The sequence below is a fragment of the Nyctereutes procyonoides genome, unplaced genomic scaffold, assembly GCF_905146905.1.
Source record: "Nyctereutes procyonoides isolate TBG_1078 unplaced genomic scaffold, NYPRO_anot_genome, whole genome shotgun sequence".
NCBI classification, from domain to species: domain Eukaryota; kingdom Metazoa; phylum Chordata; class Mammalia; order Carnivora; family Canidae; genus Nyctereutes; species Nyctereutes procyonoides.
Window position 1 is genome coordinate 3,261,172 of NW_026575121.1, and position 6,817 is coordinate 3,267,988.

A 6,817-nucleotide genomic window follows, 5' to 3' on the forward strand; every position below is an offset into this window, starting at 1 on the left:
TATCTTGTTGCACAGAAACACCACCAGCAGCGTGCTCGTTCTCCTGAAGATTTCATATTTCCTCCCTCTTCAATAATCTACAAAGGCTCCTTGCAGACTACTAAGCTAAATTCGATGTTTCTGGCCTGGTTTTCCAGGCAGAAATAATCTGACCTGACTTTAGCTTATCCAGACATGTTCTTTCCTAGCCACTCACACAGATCCCTCGAGTCTGGGAAAGGTCACTGTGTCCCCGCTTCCTTGTCTGCTGCCCCTGACAGGTCCTGTTGCTCCCCCTGCTCTGGGCCACCACCCATCTGGGACGTGGCCTGAGAGAAATGAAGCCCACTTGCCATCAGCTCTTTCCTACGCCCCAGCACCTTCTGCATCTTGGTTCATTGTGTCCCTAAATCTGAGACTCTTCCCCTCCCCCTCTCCCCTCTCCTACTTCCTTGGGATCCTTCGCAATCCACACACCTGGAGACTCTTTATTACCTTCCTGAGTTCATGATGATCTCTTCTTCCCACAGGTTTGTGTTTAATTTTGCCTATTTTGCTTTCTTTGTTCTATGGTCTTCCCACCAGGATCACAAACTTCTGTATTTCTTCATGAGCTTGTGATGACCAATGGGGCTCAATCCTTGAAGGGTGGGTAGAGTTCTTGGCTGCAATTACATGCCCTGTCTTAGTCCCATCTGTCACTCACTGATTCTGCGGGTTGTTTTTTTTTTTTTTTACATTTTTAAAATTTAAATTCACTTTGCCAACATATAATAGAACACCCAGTGCTCATCCCATCAAATGCCCTTCTCAGTGCCTGTCACCCAGTTAACCCCAATCCCCCACACACCCCTTCCACAACCCTTTATTTGTTCCTCAGAGTTAGGAGTCTCTCATGGTTTGTCTCCCTAATTGTTCCCTCTCAGTTCCCCTCCTTTCCCTTATAATCCCTCTCACTATTTCTTATATTCCCCCATGAGTGATTCTGCAATTTTAACCAAATCCTGTAAACTTTCAGAGTCTCATTTTCCCCTCTGTAAAATGGGAATAATGAAATCAGTTGGGTTTTAGAATACAGTTGTCACAGACCGAGTGCTCTGCCGCTGGTTTAGGCTAGCTGTCTTAGTGGAGTCACCATGGGTGAAGAAATGATTATTGAGTTGCTCTGGTTCAGAAACCCAACCTTATTAGCCCACCCAGAGTTGATGGGTTGTAAGACTCTGACTCCTGAGATTATAGCTCACAAGAGACTGGTGGTTCTTTTGGCTCCTTTTCTGCATTTGCTCCCTGCGTCACTTCTCTAATCCCAAACACTGTTTTTACACACCGGTGACAGTCAAATGTCCAGGGCCCAGTCTGGATCTCAACTAAGCTTCATGGCCGTGAACCTTGACATTTCCCCTGGGAGAGCTCACATGCTTCTCAAACGTCACGTGTTCAAGATGAACTCTTGTCCACTTCATAAAGTCGACATTCCCACCCAGGGCCACATCTAGTCTATGCCTCGTCCCTCCTTGCTCATTGGTGAATGGATGGCACCTCCTCAACCCAACTCATCTTCCCCTACACACAGTCTATCAACAAGGTCTAGTAACCCTATTCCAGGGCATATGGCAACTCTGTCCCCTTCTGCCTACTGCCACCATTCTTGTCCACATCACCATTATCCCTTGACTGGATTATTGCAAAATTCTCCAACCTGGTCTCTCTGTTTCTACTTCAATCCTCCCTCTCACCCATTCTTTCTGTAGCAAATGGAAGGATTTTTAGGAGGACAAACGTCATCATATCTCGTCCTAACTTTATATTTTGTATTCTAAATAATTCCAAATCATCTCTGAGTGGCCTCTGTGGCCCTTTGTGGTCTGGTCTGTCTCCTTCTCCAGGTCATTCCTTGTTTCCTTGTGGTCCTTCTCTCCCCTGACCCCTTCTGATCTGTATTGGCCCTTCCAATCCTCAAACACGACAAACTCTTCGCTGTCTTCTGACAGTTTTCTCTTTCATTCCATCAGCTGGTTGACTCCCGGCTCCACGTAAAGTATCAGAAGAGCCTCTCTTACTCCTCTAGCCTGATACACACTTAGTGCAAGGTGCAGTTGTGGTTTTATTCGTGTGGTTACTTGTTTGCCCCCCTCTCCTCTGGACCGTAACACGAGGGCAGGAGCTACTTACCACTGTATGGTGCCAGCCGGATGGTAGGGGCTCCCTAAGTGTTTGCTGAACGGATACTCACTTGTTCGCTTTATAGGGATTGTTATCCAAGTGGTTCCCTTTCCCAGGGTCTGCAAAGCTGGTCAAAAGAAAAGTACTTGCATGATAAACACGGACAATGTGAACCAAAATATTTGCATGGCGTCAGGAGAAACTTTGGTCCGTGAACTTGACCAGTCTGGTCTCATACGGGCATCCCTCTTGATGAGATTGTGCTGGATAAACATCCTTCTCAGCTCTTCGGCTTCTCTGCCCTACTAATACGTTTTCGTGATCACAAGCAATTGCATTGTTTCAGGCGGTCAGATCACAATACCATTGATTAGGTAATAGAATTACTCTACTACTAATAATAGGAATCACAACCACAAACGTTCATATCATACTTTATGATTTTCTAAGTGCTCTTAATGGGCATTATGTCTTTAATCTTGGAGTCTGGGCCTGGAGACACATCTGCTACCTCGGTTGATTTGGATGGATCCCAAGCTTTGTCTGGAGGAAAGACTACTTCAGCTGAGTGCTGATGTGAGGCTTTTTTTATATTGACTTTGGGTGGTTCCATCTCCAGATGGTGACCTTTTGGTCACCACATCCTCAAATTCTAGAGGCTTTTACTGGATATAGTCCCCACTTTACCAATTATCATTCCTCCTGAGGTTGTTAAGGCAGATAAATGGGGTAATACTAATAATAACAAATACTCGAGTGCTCAGTGTGCAGGGCAGTGTCCTAAGTGCTTTACACACACGCCAGTTCACTCAGTCCTGGTAGCTGCCCCAACTCACAGGACGGCCTTGGCCTCGTCTGCCCACTGGTGCAGGGAGGACTAAGACCCAGGAAGATGAGGTGACTAGTCCCCTCGCCAATAACTGGGGGAGCTGGGACCTGAAGCCAGCAGACGGACTCGGGACTGCATGCTCACGGCAGGTAGATCTGTGAGGGCTTGTTCACTCTTCCCTGACTGAGTTCTCCACGCACCATCATCCAGCCTCAGGAGCGCGAGGCAGGCCTCAAGGCAGCTCAAGGCAGCCGCCTCCCTGGTGGGGAAGGCAGGCTCACACAGGCCTGGCCAGGGTGGGTGGGGGTGGGCCCCGTGGTCCAGGGTCGGCCGGGGTGAGCCACAGTGGGTTGGGGTGGGCCAAGGTGGGCCAGGGTTGGGGGGCAGGGGGGCCGGGTAGGCCCGGTGGGCCGAGGGGCTGCGGTGGGCCGCGGTGGGCCAGGGTGTGCCAGAGTGTGCCATGGTGGGTCGGGGTGGGCGGTGGTGGGCCACGCCGGGGTGGCCCAGGATGGGGGGAGCTGGGGTGGGCCGCGGTGGGGCCGGGGTGGGTCCCAGCAGGCGGCGGTGGGTCGCAGTGGGTGGTGGTGGAGCCGGGGTGGGTCCCGATGGGCCGCGGTGGGTCGGGGTGGGCCCAGATGTGCCAGGGTGTGCTGCGGTGGGCCGCGGTGGGCCGCAGTGAGCCGGGCTGGGCCATGGTGGGTCGGGGTCCCAGTGGGCCACGGTAGGGTAGCTCGGGGTGGGCCGCGGTGGGCTGCGGTGCGTCGGGGTGGGTCCCGGTGGGTGGCGGAAGCTCAGTTTGGGCCGCGGTGGGCCGCGGTGGGCCAGGGTGGGTCCCGGTGGGCCGCGGAAGCTCGGGGTGGGCCGTGGTGGGTCGGGGTGGGCCGCGATGGGCCGCGGTGGGCTGCGGTGGGTCGGGGTGGGTCCTAGTGGGCCTCGGTGTGTCAGGGTGGGCCGCGGTGGGTCGGGGTGGGCCAGGGTGCCCCGTGCTGCGTGAATGAAGGCCCACTGTGCTGGCCGATGCAGAGCAGAGGACCGCGGCTCCTCCTGCGGTGCGGTCAGGGAGGGCTTTCGAGAGGAGGCGACAGGCCGCTGAAGCCTGAGGGGCAGGCCCAGGCGGCCCAGACCCAGGGCAGGAGCGGGGGTGTCCAGCAGGGCAGAACCTGCCGCGACTCCCCACGAGCCCGGGGAAGTCCGTGTGGCGCTCCCGGAGCGGGGAGCGGGCCCCGGGACGCTGGAGAGGCAGGGCCCAGGCCCTCGCAAGGCTCCGGGGCTTCACCCCAAGGGCCTCGGGCCACCTGAGAAGAGGGGGGCACTGCGGAGGGCAGGGAGGGGCAGGCAGAGGTCTTGGGGCTGCAGTGCTGGGGGGCGGGGGAGGGCCGGGCAGGGGGGCAGCGGGGCTGCACCCGGTTCAGGAGGGAAAAGGAGCAGGACCGTGGGCGACGGAATGTGCAGGCCGGGGTGGGGGGTGCGGGGGGGGGGCAGGGGGCCAAGGTCTCCATTTGCGCAAGGTCTTTATCATGGAAACCGGAGTGGAGCACGGAAACAGGAGCAGGTGTGCAGCCCCGGGGGCTCCGCAGAGGAGCGGCTGCCTTGGGCCCAGGCCGTGACCCCGGGTCCCGGGATCAAGTCCCGCATAGGACTCCCCGCAGGTGCTTCTCCCTCGGCCTGGGTCTCGGCCTCTGTCTGGGTCTCTCAGGAATAAATAAATAAAATCTTAAAAAAAGGGGGGGAGGAGAAAAGAAAAGAAAAGAAAAAAAGAAAGGAAAAAAGGAAGAAAAAAGAAGAAAGAAAGAAAGAAAGAGAAAGAAAGAAAGAAAAAAGAAAGAAGAAAGAAAGAAAGAAAGAAAGAAAGAAAGAAAGAAAGAAAGAAAGAAAGAAAGATTTGGGTATGGAAATTGACGGAGTGATGGATCGAATTTCAGGGGTGTTGACACAGAAGGGATGGGGATGTGCTGTCCACAGGCGCCTGGCTTGCACGGCTTGCACGGGTCAGGGAGGAGGAATTGGGCTACAGAGTTTCTCTGACTCTGAGATGGACGTTTTTCATATTTACTACTTCCAAAATTAGAATGTGGCTTAAAAAAAACTGTTTTTTTTTTTTTTTTAGAAATAGTGTTTTAACAGTGAACTATAGTTGATGGTGTCTTAAAATAGACAATAGTCTGTAAAATAAGATTATTTCATAAAAACATAACTAATATGTATTTAATGGCATTTTGAGAAATCAGAGAAGGGAAGCCTTTAAAAACACCCTTTATCTTTAAAAAGAGAGGGAGAGAGATCATCTTTAGTGAAAGTACAATTCAGCAGCAGCACCAAATTTTGACACCACTGCCAAACTGGTAAAGTTCAAGTAATGAGGCTTTAACCACAAGTCTTAGGGGCTTGAGGTGTCTGTTCTAAGTCCACACCATTTCTTGCTCCAGAATTGTGCCTACGTGTTAACTTGATGAGCCACCTGTCTCCACGTTGCAAAGGTAAGCTTGTCAGCCTTCCATAGAACAATGTGCTTTTGAAATTCAGTCCGTCATCCGTTTTCCCTGAGCGTAAAATGCTGAACCTTTTCCTGTAACTATGACAGCAGAGTGTCCCCTACTCACCCCACCTACCACACCCTCAGCCACATAGGTGGGGCAAGAGCTAAAGAAAGCGTAATGTTAGTTTAGGCGAAAAAAAAGACTTAGCAACATCCCTTTCTCAAATCCTACATCATTTAGTCTCTGAATTGTTTTTTGGCCAAAATACTATCTTCCATTGTTAATTTAATATTCATAACTGTGTATAAAGCCTTCCCGATTAGATTTTTGCTTAGCAGGGGAGCAAACAACTATAGCTACTCCCTACAATCCTTGGTTCCAGAATCTTTACCTGCCTTTCTGCTTCGCTTTCACCAGATCATTCTGGAGCCTTCGATTAAGGCCTAGGTCTCACCCAGACCACCACTTAGTACGGCCAAAGCTCAAGGGAACTTTTCATTGCAGCAAAATATACATAGCATAAAATTTACCATCTTAAGCATTTTAAGTATGCAATTCAGTGGTTTTAAATAGATTCCTCACAGTACGCAACTATCACCCCAACCCATCTCTCAAGGAGAATTTTACAAATTTTGCAAGCCATCCTTGTGCAGAGGCCATGCTAATCTTCTCTGTTTTGTTCCAATCTTAGCACGTGTGCTGCTGAAGCAAGCACTCGCCAGAAAACTTTTAAAAACAAAACTTTACTTCCAACTTGTCTATGAGGCCGGCATTACCCTAATACCAAAACCAGATAAAAATACTGCAAGAAGAAAATTACAGATCAATAGCTCTCATGAACATAGGTGCAGAAATCATCAACACAATATTTAGCAAATTGAATCCAACAGTGTCTAAAAGAATTATAGACCACGACCATGTTGGATTTATTCCAGAAGTTCAAGGCTGGTTCTACATTTGAAAATCAACCAATGTAATCCACTACATCACTAAAGAAAAATAATCATATGATCATATCGATCTATGCAGAAAAAGCATTCGACAAAAATCTTACATTTATCTATTACAAGAACTCTGCACAAACTAGGAATAGAGAACTTTTGCAACATGATAAAAAAAAAGAAATCATCTATAAAATCCCACATCAAACATCCTATTTTATTGTGAGAAACTGTATGCTTTTTTTTTTTAAGGTCAGGAAAAAGTCGAGATGTCCTCTCTCACCGCTCCTAATTAACAACATACTAAAACCCCTAGGTCGTGCAGCAGGACAATAGAAGGAAACAAAATGTAAACAGACCAAGAAAAAGAACCAAAACAGATCTTTACTCAGAAACAAAGGTCGGCACCTCAAGTCCCTTTTAGAATT

General features: G+C 49.8%; 1 non-coding gene across 1 annotated transcript; it reads right to left on the bottom strand.

Annotated features, from left to right (window-relative positions):
* Positions 1-6,061: 6,061 nt before the first annotated feature.
* LOC129516714 (U6 spliceosomal RNA) lies at positions 6,062-6,163 on the bottom strand. The gene has a single exon (XR_008665845.1). It is a non-coding gene; the product is annotated as a U6 spliceosomal RNA (small nuclear RNA).
* Between the last annotated feature and the right edge of the window lie 654 nt (positions 6,164-6,817).